Here is a 17608-nt window from a genome sequence, read left to right as displayed (position 1 = left end):
ATGGTGGTCTCCTCGGAGCTCTCCCCTGATGTGGTCTTTTGAGTGGTGGGGGGGGGGGGGGGGGGGGGGGGGGTACGCCTCCAGATGGCCTCGCTCATCAGATGGAGATCCTGCGGGATAATGGACACATGGGGCGGTATTCTCTCAGCCCACGCCAGGCCAGAGAATCGACGGGCTGGACGCAAATAGCGTGACGTCGCCCCAACGCCAGTCCGCTGATTCTCTGGCGAGCGGACCATCGCCCCCCCCCCCCCCCCCCCCCCCCCCCACTACCCCCGCACCCCGGCGATTTTACACCCGGATGGGCTGAGCAGCCGCAAAAGAAATCTGAGTCCCGCCAGGCCTGTCCACGGTGGTCTTACCCGGCGGGGCCTCGGCGTGCATCCATCCGGGGGCGGCTTGGTGGGGCAGGAGGCGGGTCCAACCCCGGGGGGGGCCTCCTTTGTAGCCTGGCCCACGATCGGGGGCCGGCCTCTCGGGCTAGGGGCCTCTTTTGCTCCGCGCCGGCCCCTGTAGCCCTACGCCATGTTGCGCGGGGCCGGCGTGGAGAAGGGAGCCACCGCATACGCGCGCAACCGCGCCGGTCGCAGCGTGCATGTGCAGACCCACGACGCCCATTTGACACCGGCATTGGCAGCTGGAGTGGCGTGGGTTGCTCCAGTGCCATGCTGGCCTACTGAGGGGCTCGGAATCGCTGCTCCTGAGGGCCTGTTGACGCCGTCATGAAACGCGACTGCGTCAATACATAGCCTCAGGATCAGAGAATCCCGCCCCAGTCAGTGAGAGGGAAGGATCATTTTGTCTGACATGAACAATACATTTGAGACAAGTCATCTGGGTGAAGAGGCCGTGGATCCCCACCTCTGTGGCACAGGCCAACCCCACTGTCAGTGACTGCTCTCTCCTCGGACAACACCGTGATTTCCAGCGCCCGTTTCTCATAGGGGCGTGAGGACTCGAATCTCTTGCATCCCGCCCCCCCCCCCCCCGTCTTTTCACACTTATTATGGGCTATCTTCTCCTGCAGGAACAAAGAGTGAGCCAATCACTTGATGGGTCAGGGAGGGTCTATAGCAGGTGGCTGTGTGGGCACCTCACCTCAACATGAAGGAGTTGTGTTGCTGGGTTTCAGGGGGGTTGCTGAGGAACAAGCACAAAGATTGGATGTGGGGAGGGTGAGAGATGTCAGCCAGTGATTTGTGTCGTGGGACCTGGGGCGGAATTCTCCGACCCCCCGCAGGGTCGGACAATCGCCCGGGGCCGGCGTAAATCCCGCCCCCACCGTGGCCGGAATTCTCCGCCACCCGGGAATCGACGGGAGCAGGAATCATGCCCCACGATCAGCGTGCCCCCCGCGGTGATTCTCCAGCCCGCAATGGGCCGAAGTCCCGCCGCTGACAGGCCTATGCCGCCGATGTGGTTTAAACCACCTTTGTGCCGGCGGGATTGGCAGCGCGAAAGGGCACCTGGGTCCTGGGGGGGGGGGGGGGGGGCGCGGGGGGATTAGATCCCGGGGGGTGCCCCCACGGTTGCCTGGCCCGCGATCGGGGCCCACTGATCGGCAGGCGGGCCAGTGCCGTGGGGGCACTCTTTTTCTTCCGGCGCCAGCACGGCCTCCACCATAGCGGAGGCGGAAGAGACCCCCTCCACCGCGCATGCGCTGGTTGTGATGGCAGCGGCCGCTGACACTCCGGCGCATGCACGGACCAGCGACGGCCTTTTGGCCAGCCCTGACGTCGGGCAGCATAGCGCCAAAGGCCGTTGGTGCCAGTTTTCGCGCCATCGGCGGAGCGAGAGCCACTCCGGCGTGGGCCTAGCCCCTAAAGGTGCGGAGAATTCTGCACCTTTGGGGAGGCCCGATGCCAGAGTGGTTGGCGCCACTCCGCTATGCCGGGACCCCCCGCCCCGCCGTTTGGGGAGAATTACCTTCCTGATTTGTTAATTTGAGGGATGGCAGGCGAAACTGATGCCTGGAGAGAGTTGGTAACTTATCCCTGTAGCTCATTGGAGGTCATTAGTCTCTGTCCGACATTGGATGCCGGTCCGCCTGGTCACGATGCCCACACTGACAGCCACTGCCGCTGCCCCCAGGCAACATCGCTGGCCCTACCTCTGCTCCTCCGACCCCTTGGGGGAATGGGGTGGTCCATCTCTCATCGATGGTGTCAAGTAGCTTGGTCAGATCGGCACTGCTAAAATGAGGAATAGACCTGCACACTGCTTGCATGTTGATTGGGAGTGAGTGGTGAGGGAGCGTTTAAAAGCAGCTCCCCCCCCCCCGGTTACCGGCAAGAAGCTGAGGGGTGAGTCGGTCAAATCAGACAGCGAGGTAGCCAGTAATGGTGGGAATCTCGTGGGGGCTTACCTTTGACACTAAGTGCTGTTCAATATGGGCCATGATCTCGCCAAAGTAGCGGTCAAGAAACACCCTGCCAAACGCACTCAAAAATGACACTTCGATATTTTCCATTGCATTGTGCACATAGAGAGAAATAGAGAAATAAAGATCAAGTGGAGAGAGAGGGAGAGAGAATGACAGCAAGATAAAGAAATCATTATATTCTGATTACCATAGCTCTGGTTTCTGTTTTATGAATTTGGGAAAGCGTATTAAGCAGAGTTGTGGGAGAGAGAAAGCAATGCACACAGTGGGGCCGCAGAGAAGTGACGGTCGGTTCGGAAGACAGAGGGAGAAAGGGCTTTGTCCATTCAATGTTCCTTCAATCCTCAAAAGTGAACAGTTGAATGCTGAAACCAAGTAATGACCTCATCTGTGCCTTTCTTCACAGTTACACAAGATCAATTCTAATTACTTACACCTGTTAGACAGAGATTTCTATTTTCCAACATTTCTGAGACAGAAACAGTGGGAGAAAGACAAATGGGGGGGAATAGCAGACAGTCTGTTTATTTTCCTCACGCTAATTTTATTATGCGAATGAAATTGCAATTTAGCTTGGAAAATAAGGAAAGGCGGCAATTTTAACCCTGTCAGCCTAACAGGCGGGAAGAGTAAGTAGAGGTGGTTGTTAAGTTGGCTGATCCCATTATCTTCCCAGCCGTTCCGATCTTAAGTTACTCTTATGTGCAGGCGACAGGGACAACTGGGAAAAGCCATCAGGACACATCTCTGTTAAAGATGTAAATAATGAAATCAAGGTGAGATGACAATTTTGGCTGAAGGAATGTTCAGGGAAGCAGCTGTGGCTTCTCCTCCAGGTAACAGAGTAAGAAAAATATGAGGATTGTAAAAGCGCTCTTTATCCCTGATGGGTCACTCCTCCCACCCGCCACTTTGTACCCTCCTGCCTCTCCCTGCCAGATTTAACAAAGACTTGGCAAATTAGGTTCAAGAGACAAGAGTTGCTCAGCCATCACTGAGGCTTCGGAGCTGCAGACAGTGCCTAAAATCTCAAGTCTCTTCGAACAGAAAGGGAGAAAAGGAATGATCGCGAAACTGGTTTAGGGTGAAAAGGGCCTGAGACCTCTCTGATCATCTACCTATGGGACGAATAAGCGGGAGTGGTTGAATGCTTAAGGATCGGATGAGTGGCCGTACATCAAGGAGAAGGGAGGACATAGGAGCGAGGTCGTGGGGGTAAGATTTAACAGTTGTGATGGGTGATTGGAGAAAGGTGAAGAAGTGAGGCCGTCAATGGTAGCAAGGAGGTAGCGGATGACCGATCATGGCCGATATGGCAAACTAGATATAGTATGCCACGTACACCACAGCTCGCATGCCAAACACTGCTCTCTCTCTCCTCCCACTAAAACATTATCAATCTCCTTCCCAAAAGGGAAGTAGAGAGTTGATTCAAAGAAAAGAGGGGGAACAATTCCAAAAAACAGGGAAGAAGCAACAGAGAGCAAGAAATAGAGACAGGGACGAGGAAGACAAAGGCAGCATTAAGTAAGAAGAAAGAAAGTAGCAATATTCTCTGACCTACTGATTTTAACCCAACATGTTGGGTGTGAAACCCACAGGATTGGGTGATGTGCTAGTTTTACACTTCCCGCATCTATAAGGAGTAAAATCAGTCTTTAGAACCAGTGGTTTTAGCTGAACCCTTCAGTTTTCCAGTGTGTGGATTAATTTAAAATTGCCCCAAGTCAATGCCGTAGGAGATCAACTAATATTGACCTACCATGGCATTACATAGAGGAAAAACTGTTCTAAAGTCCCTCCATGGCCTTGTCCCTCCCTATCTCTGCAATCACCTTGGCCGAACGGCCCTCCCAGCCCTCCTGCATTCGTCTAATTCTGAACTTTTGAGCATTCTCGATTTTAATTGATCCACTTTTCCCACCCCTGCCTTTGACAGCATCGGACCTCATTTCTGGAAATTCCTCCCTCAGCCCCCAGGGTGTACTTCAATTTCTTCCTGTGAGAATCTCCCCAAAACCTGGGCAGCACGGTAGCACAAGTAGGCTTCACAGCGCCAGGGTCCCAGGTTCGATTCCCTGCCGGGTCACTGTCTGTGCGGAGTCTGCACGTTCTCCCCGTGTCTGCGTGGGTTTCCTCCGGGTGCTCCGGTTTCCTCCCACAGTCCAAAGACGTGCAGGTTAGGTGGATTGGCCATGATGAATTGCCCTGAGTGTCCAAAAAGGTAGGAGGGGTTATTGGGTTACGGGGATAGGGTTGAAGTGAGGGCTTAAGTGCATCGGTGCAGACCCGATGGGCTGAATGGCCTCCTTCTGCACTGTATATTCTATGTTCTATGTAACCTATCTCTTTAACCAAACTTCTCAGCATCTGCCCCAATATCATCTAATGTGGCTGGGTGCAGGAGTTTTGGACATTTTAATATTTTACAACGAGCGTAAGTTGCTGTTGAACAGAGGTTAAAACCAAGGTGAAAATTTCCAGCCCGCCCCACCGATGAGATCTTCCAGTCCCACTGGTGGTGACCCCCATGGCAGGCTCCCCAGCGGCGGAGGTACCGAACCATGGAAAAAGCCTTTGGCATCGGCAGGACGGGAAGGTCCCGCCACCAGCCAATGATGGAACATCTTTGCCATGCAAACCACCTTGTAGAGGATGGTGGGGAGGGGGGGGGGGGGGGGGGGGGGGGGGGGGGGATCCCACCCTAAGTGCAGCCTTGAAGTAAATTGGGCTCAGAAAGCAAGGAAACATTGGGTCAGGGTACGAACACTTAATGCAGTCCCTATTTCACACACACAAGCACATATTCTGCACAAAGTTTTGTATCTCCACAAAACATCCCTATGGCAACCTTCATACAGGAAATTGTCTACCTTGCCTTTCACGCAATAATTACACCTTTCCTCCATTGGAGATATTGCAACACTTGAAGAAGCAGGAGAAAGTTTACATCGACAGCCGCTATAATAAATGGAGACAAAGGGATTTATAGCAGGGAAGTTCAAAAAGAAACGCAAATACACCATTTGTAATTCTATTGGTTTTAAATTTTTGACATCCTTTAAAGTACAACGGCATTGTAAATTCTATTTAATCATTAACAAGGATTTGAGGCCAATTTTAGATATGAATAAATGCAAAGCAATAAATTTCCATAGTCATTAATGGAAAATTCTATTCAGGTATAACATTCTACATGTAGAGCATTTTATTATAAGCTTTTTAAAACTGTTCCCTTTGACAATGTTGCAATTATTCAGTTACATTTAGTCTGGTAACATTGATCGGCAAATAATCTTTTTTTCAGAGAATCATAAAGGAATATTAACAACATTAAATTATTGGTGTATGAAAGATTCTCATCACCCCGTAAACTGAACAAGATTGCTAAATATATAAATAGCATATACGAGGACACTTTCATTAATTTAACTATTGCGTTAGTGTGTTTTCAAAAGTTTCAGTCGTAGTTATTCTTCCTTTAAGAGATCAAATGTGTTGGAAGTCTGTGAAGGTGCAGATCCTTGATGATTTATTAGGAGAGACGGGCTCAATGCATCAAATAACTTGTTGATATTTTAAGATTTAAAAATGATTCTCATGAGATTTTGCTGTTCCCTTTTGGAAGTGTGATGAGCTTCTGAGTGCCTGTGGAGAAATCCAGCTTTAAGTACGGAATTATAAGATTAAAAACAATAATTTTCTTGTGAAGTAGGGATTAATAATTAAATGCAGAGTTCATCTGCTGAACAATGGTTCGGAAATTTAGAAACATGTCTGGGCCTGTTCAAGGACACCAATATTCTGTGGCATAGCAAATGGTATAACCTCCAATACAAGGCAGTTCCTGAAAGAAAATAGGAATTGGCCATGACATCACCTCAGTGGGGCATTGATAAATTGTAACATACCACAACCTAACAATGGATAACCTTAAGGGTGCTCTTAAATCATTTGCCAACCGAATACTGGAAACTCAGTAGCAAGAAAGTGACAACCATCTGTACCTCTTACTATCTATCCCGATTGCTTGAAGAATGTTGACTGAAACAAAGGATGTTGATGAAACAAAGGATTCTGTCCAGCATGTGTGCTCAACATGCTTCCTACCTATTCAACTCTCTTGTGGTATAACCATTAGAACCACACAGTAGGATTTTTAGATTCATTCCAGCATCATCAAGGTAAAAGTATCATTGTTGTAACCCCAACCCTAACCCTTAATGGGATACATGTACCTTACCAGACTTGGTTGCTTTCTAATTGGGGATTTAGGGTAAATACTACTTTAACTATTGATGGATGTCTCAAATATGACATTATTAAATGTGGCATTATGTAAACGTAGATTCTCTAATCAAAACAAGATTATACTTTCTTTTCCTCAAATTATGAATGTTACAACTGACTTGCCATGAAATGTGAATTGCAAGTTCAGTTCTTTAATAAACTTTTACATCATTTAAAAAATACATCATCTCATTTAGTCTCATGTGTCCAAACTCAAGAACCCATCTCCTGACATTCATCAATGGAGAGATACATTGTTGAGGAGATATACCTGGGCCCTCACAATATCTGGGTTGTTATAATCTGCCTAAAATGTGTTATAAAAGTTATATGGAGGATGGTAATATTCTCCTGGTTCCTTTCCTTCTGGAAGAGTTAGATCAGTTATCCAGACCCATTTAAGTGTCTGTGAGGTGTGCCCTTCTCAAAGTTAAGTGAGAATAATGATGTGGCGATTTAGGGCAGCAGGGTAGCATGGTGGTTAGCATAAATGCTTCACAACTCCAGGGTCCCAGGTTCGATTCCCGGCTGGGTCACTGTCTGTGTGGAGTCTGCACGTCCTCCCCCTGTGTGCGTGGGTTTCCTCCGGGTGCTCCGGTTTCCTCCCACAGTCCAAAGATGTGCGGGTTAGGTGGATTGGCCATGCTAAAATTGCCCGTAGTGTCCTACAAAAAGTAAGGTTAAGGGGGGGTTGTTGGGTTACGGGTATAGGGTGGATACGTGGGTTTGAGTAGGGTGATCATGGCTCGGCACAACATTGAGGGCCGAAGGGCCTGTTCTGTGCTGTACTGTTCTATGTTCTATGTTCTAAATTTCCTGAAGAAGAAAGGGTTATGATTATATTCTCCTTCATGCCAAGTCAGGTTGGTTAGACGGCCAGCCTAAGTGCTCTGGTACTTAGTACCAGTTGTTTTAGAAACTGTGAGGCTCCATATCCCTCATCCCCACCCACCTCCAAGCCCTTTCATAGCCCCATATCAACTGATGACCCCACACACTGCCCATGACCCCCTCATATCTCCATAGTCACAAACCCAGTTTTGACCATGGGTAGACCTCAGGGGCATTTGGAAATTTAAAAAAAACATAAACTTTGAATGCTCTAACACTGATCTTACTTGTACATGCTTGATGATTAAAAAACTCCCATCCATTAAATCAATTGAAAGCTTTTAAGTCTCAAGAGATTAATCTCTTATGAAAACTTAACACTTCTATTCAAACCCATATCAAAGATGACTAATGCTTTAATAGCCTCCTAAAACTGTCAAACTGTGAACTCAGAAAACTGCTGAGATCATTGTAGTTATTGAAACTCAGCCAAGCATTCATAATGGCGCATTAAACGCCTTTGGGGAAATGTCAAAACAGAACTCAATAACATCTGGTGCTGCAGTTAAAAATGTTATTTTTCTAATCCACACTAGATGGCCTGTCAATCGAAGAAGTCCAGATATTTTTTCACTCTCAGTGATAATTTCAGCTTGTTTTACCCCAAACAATCGAACACTAAGAATAAGCACAACCATTTCAGGTAAGCTTTGCATTTTTTGAAGAAGCTGGGATCAGAAATCCTGTCCAGATATGTGGAGATCCTCAAGCTTGTGCAAAGAAAATAGAGGTGGAACAACAATCATTCCCACTCCTTGGAAAATTATATGTTCATCACTAAAATATTTGAATACCTTTGCTGATGGCTACGTTGAACTTTCCATTGAATTGCAAATCATCAAAATTTATTGACATGAACAGAGCAACTTGCTCTCAACTTCCCAATGAGTTTCAAATAATTGATGCATTTGCTCAATAATGACTAATTACATCCAACACTAAAGTTAAAGCATCTACTTAACATCGTAAGCATCTTTAATTGCAGTTGCATGCAACCTCTGTGGCCTAGAAAGGGAACAACTAAAATTGTGGGGCATTAAGAGGTTCTTAAAGTTAAAAAGTCTGGCATTTATTTTCTCTTGTGTCCCTCTCTTAACCAAATCTTTATTTTCCACTCCACAGATTGGATTTTAACCTGTGCAAGGGGCAGTGTTTTTGAATGAGTTAAAATCTTACCCTATATTTGCCTTTTGGCACATGATCTGACCATACTTCACCCTATTTCCTTTCCAATTCTTCTTTTGTCCCTTTCTCAATCTTTGAACCTCATTGGTGAAGGTGAGGGACAGTTAGTATGTTGGACAAACTCAGGGGCTGGGTTTCTCTCTCTGCATCACTGTCCGTTTCTGCATCCAACAGTTTGCAGCAAAAAAGGTTGAGGGAACAATTTGAATAGCTCCAGCCCTTCACTGCCAGGCAACTCACCCAGCAAAATCTGGATCAATATTACACAGAGCAATTTCCAAGCAAGTGTTTCCTCAACATTGAAACTGGGGCCTATGTCAAGCCATAAATATTACAAACGTACATACTAGCCTATGGACAAGGAGCAGGAGTGGGCCATTCATCCCCTCATAACTGCTTCCCATTTAATAAGATCACAGCTGCTCTGATAGAAACCTCAAATCTGTAAATTAGCTACCTCGAATAGCCTATCACCCCCCCTCCCCCTCCCCCACCCTTGCTTATGGGGGCGGAATTCTCCGACCCCCGCAGGGGCGGGGAATCGCCAAGGGCTGGCGTAAATCCCGCCCCCGCCATGGCCAGAACTCTCCGCCACCCGGGAATCGGCAGGAGCGGGAATCACGCCCCGTCGATGGGCGTGCCCCCCGCGGCGATTCTCCGGCCCGCGATGGTCCGAAGTCCCGCCGCTGACAGGCCAATCCCGCCGACGTGGTTTAAGCCACCTCTGGTGCCACCGGGATTGGTGGCGCGATCGGGCCCCCGGGATCCTGGGGGGGGGCGCGGCCCGATCGGACCCCATGGGATGCCCCCACGGTGGCCTGGCCCGCGATCGGGGCCCACCGATCGACGGGCGGGCCAGTGCCGTGGGGGCACTCTTTTTCTTCCGCCGCCGCCACGGCATCTACCATGGCGGAGGTGGAAGATACCCCCCCTGCCGCGCATACGCCGGTGGTGACGTCAGCGGCCGCTGATGCACCGGCGCATGCGCGGACCGGCGAAGGCCTTTTGGCCAGCCCTGACGCTGGGCAAAAGGCCTTCGCCGGTCCGCGCATGCGCCGGTGCATCAGCGGCCGCTGATGTCACCACCGGCGTATGCGCGGCAGGGGGGGTATCTTCCACCTCCGCCATGGTAGATGCCGTGGCGGCGGCGGAAGAAAAAGAGTGCCCCCACGGCACTGGCCCGCCCGTCGATCGGTGGGCCCCGATCGCGGGCCAGGCCACCGTGGGGGCATCCCATGGGGTCCGATCGGGCCGCGCCCCCCCCAGGATCCCGGGGGCCCGATCGCGCCACCAATCCCGGTGGCACCAGAGGTGGCTTAAACCACGTCGGCGGGATTGGCCTGTCAGCGGCGGGACTTCGGACCATCGCGGGCCGGAGAATCGCCGCGGGGGGCACGCCCATCGACGGGGCGTGATTCCCGCTCCTGCCGATTCCCGGGTGGCGGAGAGTTCTGGCCATGGCGGGGGCGGGATTTACGCCAGCCCTTGGCGATTCCCCGCCCCTGCGGGGGTCGGAGAATTCCGCCCCCATAAGCAAGGGTGGGGGAGGGGGAGGGGGGGTGATAGGCTATTCGAGGTAGCTAATTTACAGATTTGAGGTTTCTATCAGAGCAGCTGTGATCTTATTAAATGGGAAGCAGTTATGAGGGGATGAATGGCCCACTCCTGCTCCTTGTCCATAGGCTAGTATGTACGTTTGTAATATTTATGGCTTGACATAGGCCCCAGTTTCAATGTTGAGGAAACACTTGCTTGGAAATTGCTCTGTGTAATATTGATCCAGATTTTGCTGGGTGAAAAGGCCGCTGGCGCCAGTTTTGGCGCCACTGGTATAACAGAAACCACTCTGGCGCCATTGGTGTAGCAGAAACCACTCCTAGCCCATAAAGGTGTGGAGAATTCCACTCCGCTACGCCGGGACCCCCTGCCCCGCTGGGTAGGGGAGAATCCCGGCCTTATCCACCTCAGCCTGATAAAATATTACAAGACTCTGCTTCCAAGGCCTTTCAGGAAGACAGTTGCAAAGACCCTCTGCGAGAAAAAAACATTGCTCCGTCTCTGTTTTTAATGAGCGACCCCTTATTTTTAAAGTGTTTTTGGCAACGATATTTCAGTTCTGTTGATCGCATTTAAAATAGAACATGCAATTCTTAATGAAAGCAATTTGCTTCTAATTTGAGATGACACATAAAATATATTCACTGCCATTTTGATCCTCATATTCTTACATCGATAATATCTCATCGATGTTGATTGGGCAATGTGACTTGTAACCGAGTCAATAATCACAGAGATAATTTTACTATATGAAAAGAGCAGTGCCAGTTATTCTATTGACGTCCATGATAGGAATCTTACCTGTGCCATCAAAGTCTCGGGTAAACTAATAAAATAACATGGGAGTTAGACTGTGGCTATGCCCCAAGGCTAACAATGCTTCTTTTCATTGCTGCAAATTCATCTTGAGCACCAGTAGATGGAGTTCCTCTGTGAGTCATTGCAAGTCTGAATCTATCATCATTGTATAGTAATTTCAGCAAAGATGGAGAGAAAACTAGGTTTATTTACTATAGTTGCATAGTTAAGCTGCGTTAAGGTTGCAGGCAACAAGACTTTCATAGGAACCATAAAACAACCCAAAGTTGGTAGTTATTTTAGTCTTAAATAATATTCTAAATTCATTTTTTTCACAGGCTGAAAGTTATGGGTTTCTGCAGTTAAAATATAACCATTGTTGAAATGTTATTTCTGACAGACTACATGAATTTTCTACGCGTGAATTTTTTATTGATTGCGACAGTTTCAACAAACTGCAGGAGCATGCTAAATTATAATGCAGTCTTTGCATAAATTAATTTCCGAATCAGGAAAAAAGGGGATAGGAATTCCAATTTTTAAACACCTGACCAATCTTCCTGAAACACCGCACGCTTCATTTTTGAAATTTGTCACGAGGAGGATTGTTCGGTCGAGCTCTTTCATTTTAATTGATGGGAAGGTTTATTTTGCCTTTTTTCACTTCCATCGATGGATATATCCATTTGTTGCAGATATTTCCCTTGGCCTTTGGCATATTGATCCAAGCTGTTAAGGAAGGATGAGTCCTTTGATTGTGCTTCACTTGAGAGCACAGTTAATGAATAAAAAACAGTTTATGCTGTGTAGGTCATTGCAACTGCATGTTATTAATATGCAGCAGAGATAAAATGGATAAAAGGCACTAATATTGATGAGAATTCATGGTAAAGGGTGAGGGAGAACAATTTATGGCTATAACTCAACTGCACAGTGCTTAATACACCCCATTTCTCTTTGGTTTATATCCTATTTACTGGAACACTTAGCAGAGTATATAGTTAATTTCAATGGAAGGTTGGATCAGAATTGTAATAAGGAAATGTGCCTTTTGTAAACTATTGACACAATTATATTGCCTGCATGATGAATCAGTTTTGCAATCAGAGATATCGAAATGCTTGTGCAGTGAGTGTAAGGCACATGCACAACATTTGCTTTCATTTCATGGCCATAGGTCAGTGGCTGAAATTGTTAACATTTCTTTTGCACCCTTATAAAATCAATGCTGCACCAAAATGCACCAGACATTGTTTTATTTTATTCTCACGTGCACGTTTGCAAAGCCCAGTCTGAAGGAAGATATGACAAGGACAAGCTGCAATTAAAAAGCCTTCTTCATCTATTTTATAGCTTGACTGCTTTCCAATATGGAGTCCACAACACTTATCAGTTGTTTTAAGGTTTAAAATATTCTGTGGAAGGGCTTCAAGGAACAATGGAAATCACATTATTTTTAAATGCCTGACTGGCCAGAGGGAAAAGATCAGTATATATTGAGCTTGCACATAAAGGCGTGTCTACGGAGATTAACTAACCAACTGCTTGTGAGAAACACATAGGTGCACTATGAATGAGGAGAACATTAAGGAAATGAAGGTCACTGATAATGAGAACACTAGCAAGATCAGCGAATGTGACTTGTTTTAAAGTGTCAACTCTAATTTCGTTTTTTTTTTTTCATTCAACCAAGAAATCAAAATGGCAAATATTTTGTTGTGTTTCAAATGATTCCGTTATTATGCTTCTAAGATCTGTGTCCCTACCATTTTCTCAGCTGGTCACTAAGTATGGCGAAAGGTAGGAATCCTGACCTTAGTGTTGGCAGATTAATTTCACCCCAGTGGTCATCATTTGTTATTTTGTGAAACATTAAAGTGCACCCTGAAGGGTACATTTTAGAAAATGTCTCAAGAATTGTTTTATTTTCTCAATAAATATTCTGCACAGTAGGACTCTCGCTTCATGAACTAGGAAGCGAAACTCAAAATATTGCATACACTTGGAGGCACAATGAGGCTCATAAATCCAACACATGGGAACACCACCACCTGGAAGTTGTCCTCCAAGCCACTCACCATCCTGACTTAGAAAAGGGGGCTGGTTTAGCTCACCCGGCTAAATCGCTGGCTTTTAAAGCAGACCAAGCCGGCCAGCAGCACGGTTCGCTTCCCGTACCAGCCTCCCCGGACAGGCGCCGGAATGTGGCGACTAGGGGCTTTTCACAGTAACTTCGTTGAAGCCTACTCGTGACAATAAGCAATTTTCTTTTTTTTCATTTCATTTCATTTTTCAAATGCATTGTAACAATGAAAACCTTCTTGTTTTCTATTGGTCTTCTTGGATTCATACACCTGATCCTGTGCAAAATAAACTAAGCAGCCACTGAATGAGTGGATGTTCTTGTCCCCTTGAAGGAACTTAAGATTGTGAAGTAGAGCTTCAATTCAAGGTTACCGGTTGTTCTTGAGCATTGCTGAAACTCAGTAGAAATTCAAGTTAAAAACTTGTCAGGTGCAAATAAGAATTGTTTTATTTGGAGTTCATTGGTTACAACTTGAAAATCATTTAAAAGGTAGTTTGTAGACAATTTGATTTTCTTCAAAGAATCACAGGAATTATCTTCTGAGACAATAGCCTGAACACAACTTTAAAAGTCAAAGTCTGAAGTCAAAGTATGAAAATGAAATATGAATACAGAACCCTTTTCTAATTCTCTTCCTTTACTTTCTGGCTCTCTCTGTCTTTCTCTCTTTGTCTCTCTTCTTCTCTTTCTGTCTTTCTCTCTGCTTTTCCTTTCTGTCTTTCTCTCTGCTTTTCCTTTCTGTCTTTCTCTCTCTCTCCTAAAATGGTGGCCAAATCATCCATGGATATACTATTTCATATCTGTCTTAAGCAATCCGATCACACCCCAATATAATCCTAATTGGTTTGGGTTTGGACTCAAGCACATTTGATTTGATAACAAGCCGTCATCTTCACAATGTAACATTACTTCCAATTGTTGCTTGTCTGTATATTTTTCATGGGATATTGTGCTTTATCAAAACCAGCAATGTTGACCTACCTATTGCCACAATGGAGACCTCATGTTGCCCTCACTGCTGCAACAATGGAGACCTTATGTTATCTCATCATACTATGCGAGGCATAATTCCAAAAATATAATTCAAACTGTCTTTTATAAGATTGTTTCAATGAGAATGTTGGAATCAAATATATATATTATATTTGATTCGATGTTTTAACTGTCCATTTATTAAAAACAAGGCAACACAGTCTAAAATGTTTCAGCTAGTATAATCGTGGGATGTGATTTACTCTAATCTCAAATGGCGTGAGAATCATGCAATCGTCCATTCTTATTCCTCGTTGCCATGGATTCAACCCTTGTCCTTGGTAAAAATTTAATATTCTTATCAGACTTCTGTGTTTTGCAAACTCATGACTGAGTTTGGAAATTGTGGGCGCAATTCTCCGCACTCACGACGGTGCGGAGAATAGCGGGGGTCGTAAAATTTTACGGCCACGCTAGTCCGACGCCCTCCTGCTATTCTACCCCCCGCCCCCCCCCCCCCACGCCTGACTCCCGATACGAATCGCCGTTTTTTTACGGCCAGCAGCGATTCTCAGCTGGCCGATGGGCATAGTTCCAAGCCCTTTACGGCTGTTTTTACGAACGGCAAACACACCTGGTCTGGCCGTTCGTAAAAACAGCCGTAAAGTGCCGATTTTTAAAACCATGGCACCGATTGGCACGGCAGTACCACGGCCGTGCCAAGGGTGCCATGGGCCCGCGATCGGTGGGCACCGATCGCGGGCAGCGGGTCCGATACCCGCGCACTCTTTGTCCTTCCGCCGCCCCGCTGTATCACTTCGCGGGGCGGCTGAGGGGCATCCCGGCCCGCGCATGCGCGGGTTTTGCGCAAATGCGCAATGACGTCATCCGCGCATGCGCGGGTTGGAGTCTTCCAATCTGCGCATGGGCGGCTGACGTCATATGACGCGTCAGCCGGCGCAAACTCTGGCAAGCGGGCTTAACGAAATTCGTTAAGCCCGCGATGCCGGAGTTTACGGCGGCGGCATGCTAGCCCCGACCGGGGACCAGAATCGGTTCCCGGTCGGGGAGGGGGGGGGGCTGGCGTCAAACCCGCCCGGATTTGACGCCAGCCTTACAATTTCTCCCTGTGTGGGAGAATCGCGCCCTGTATGTTTCTTTCATTTTAAAACTGGAAATTAATATTTATGCTTTAAGCAGCTTTTTACCTATATTAAGTGTATTTGAAATACCTGGCTTCTACACCCCTCATCTAAATCAAATTTAATTTAACTTAATGGCCTCTCTTTTCAGGCTAGGGATAGAGATGACCCGCATGTGCCCAACACTGCAAGTATTTGTGCATTTAGTCAAAGCATTATCTGGTTGCAAATGTGTATTTTTCCCACTATACAGTTGTACACGTGTTTGGGAGAAAGTTATAGATTGCCGTACATTCGAACTTACTGCAAAGATTATTTAGCCACTTTCTGCACCTAGACAGTTTCTGGTCCTGACATTAAGGGAGCATGGGTTAAAATTTTCAGTTTATCTGGAAGTCCTCAAAGGTGGGAGGCAACCCCACACCGGAGGGCTGTGGGAACTCTGGGTGCATTTGTTGGTGGTGGCCAAGTAACCAACCATTGTTCAATTGAGTAGGGCACGTCCTCCTAGAGCCACTGGCACATTCAGAGAGCCAGCACCTCAATAGCGCCACCACTAATGGTGGCCAGTGTTGATGTTGCAACTCCAAGATGAAGGCACCTCGATGCTGAGGCACACTTGAAGGAGGTTCTGGGGAAGGTACTGGAGCCTGGCAATAAGACCCTGGTGACGGGGGACTGTGGGTCAGGCGGGGATAATTGTGGGGCACCGTTTCCACATGGTGGACGTTTGTGCAAGAGTTAATAATGCAATTTGAACCAGATTTCTTACACGATGTCAAGAGATATCAAACATTGCCGTTTTTGTCCCATTTAGGACAATATACCAACCATTGAAATGGAGATTGCATAGTGGCATAATAATTTTGCCTTTTATTTAAAAAATTCAACACTTAAACCAGATAATGGAGGATGGACACAACTTACCCAACCAAATCATATGATGCAGCCACACTATATGTACTTCTTTGGGTATACATCTAAAAGGATATTTCAGGACAGACAGCTAACAACATCCTCAAAACACATTTTTTGGTATCCATTCACTATTTGATGCCACTGTTTCAATCATTTTTATTACATAGGTACCCGAAGTAAGATGACTAACCAATTCTGACAATATTTATTCACATTACCTACTTGCAATGTTGCTCACTACAGTTAGCCAGGTAAATATGGAGTTTATTACACCACTTGAGTCCCAGTAATGCAGAACGCGAAGATCACACCGTGCATTATTCTGCGAAAGCTAAATGAGCTCATAGCAAATTCTTTTGTCTGCTGCGTTAATGGAGCTGTTAACCTCTTCAATTTAATTGAACTAACACTTCTGTTAAAATAACAGATGAAGAGATTTGAAAAGAACATGGTAAACATGCGTTCAATAACACGACACCGCATCATTTCCAGGCTTGTATCTTTTACCTTTGTACGTCGGCAGCTAATAGGCCAATCAATTTAATGTATCATCACACAGCCCAGCTTCAGCTGAATCCACGAATGATTACTGGGAAATGGTAATAATCCCTGGCCATCATCGAATGATTAATAATTATCCATGGTTGTTACTGCCGGAACGTCAAGAATAATCATCCAAGGCGAAATAATATTTTTCTCTTTAACCAATGACAATTAAGAATTTAAACCAGCAATCAACATAAGTCATGGAAAACAAGCTCAACAAAGATCAGTATTCAGTACTGAAACTGGTATTCCTGATATTGCTTACCTGATTCTGTTGTGTAATTTATTGGAGCAAGTGGACTGCGGAGTAATTTGAAAGCGGAGAAACAAGCCAATTGGAAAAGCACCAGTTCAATGAGGCCAGGCAAAGCCTTTGCAATGGGATAGCTCTATTTGAAGGTAGTAAACAGACTAACAATCTATATTTCACCTGGACAGGTGTGCTTCCAAAGAGTCCACCATTTCAGGTTTGACATTACCTATTTCTGAATGCAGTATCTCTCGGGGTCTATTCTATATTCTACATTAATGGCCCATACAGCTGGAGACACAAAAGAAAATCCCCTTGTGAACATGTGCTTTTTTTATTTTAAATCTTCCCAAAGATTTTCTCCACAAAGGGTATTGAATATCCAAGGGTACTCAGTATTACAGAACGATCGACAGAAAGGAAAAGCGAGTTGAGTATCTTTGCTGGTAAAGATCAGTGCTGTAGTGAAAAATGATACAGGCAATGGAGACCAAGACATGGAATGAGTCTGGGTGGAAAAAGGAAATAGCAAAGGAAAGAAGTCCCCGGTAGGAGAATCAATAGGTCCCCAAACAGTAGCTCCGCAGTGC

This window comes from Scyliorhinus canicula, chromosome 14, assembly GCF_902713615.1.
Source record: "Scyliorhinus canicula chromosome 14, sScyCan1.1, whole genome shotgun sequence".
Lineage (NCBI taxonomy): Eukaryota > Metazoa > Chordata > Chondrichthyes > Carcharhiniformes > Scyliorhinidae > Scyliorhinus > Scyliorhinus canicula.
This window is presented reverse-complemented; position numbering follows the sequence as displayed.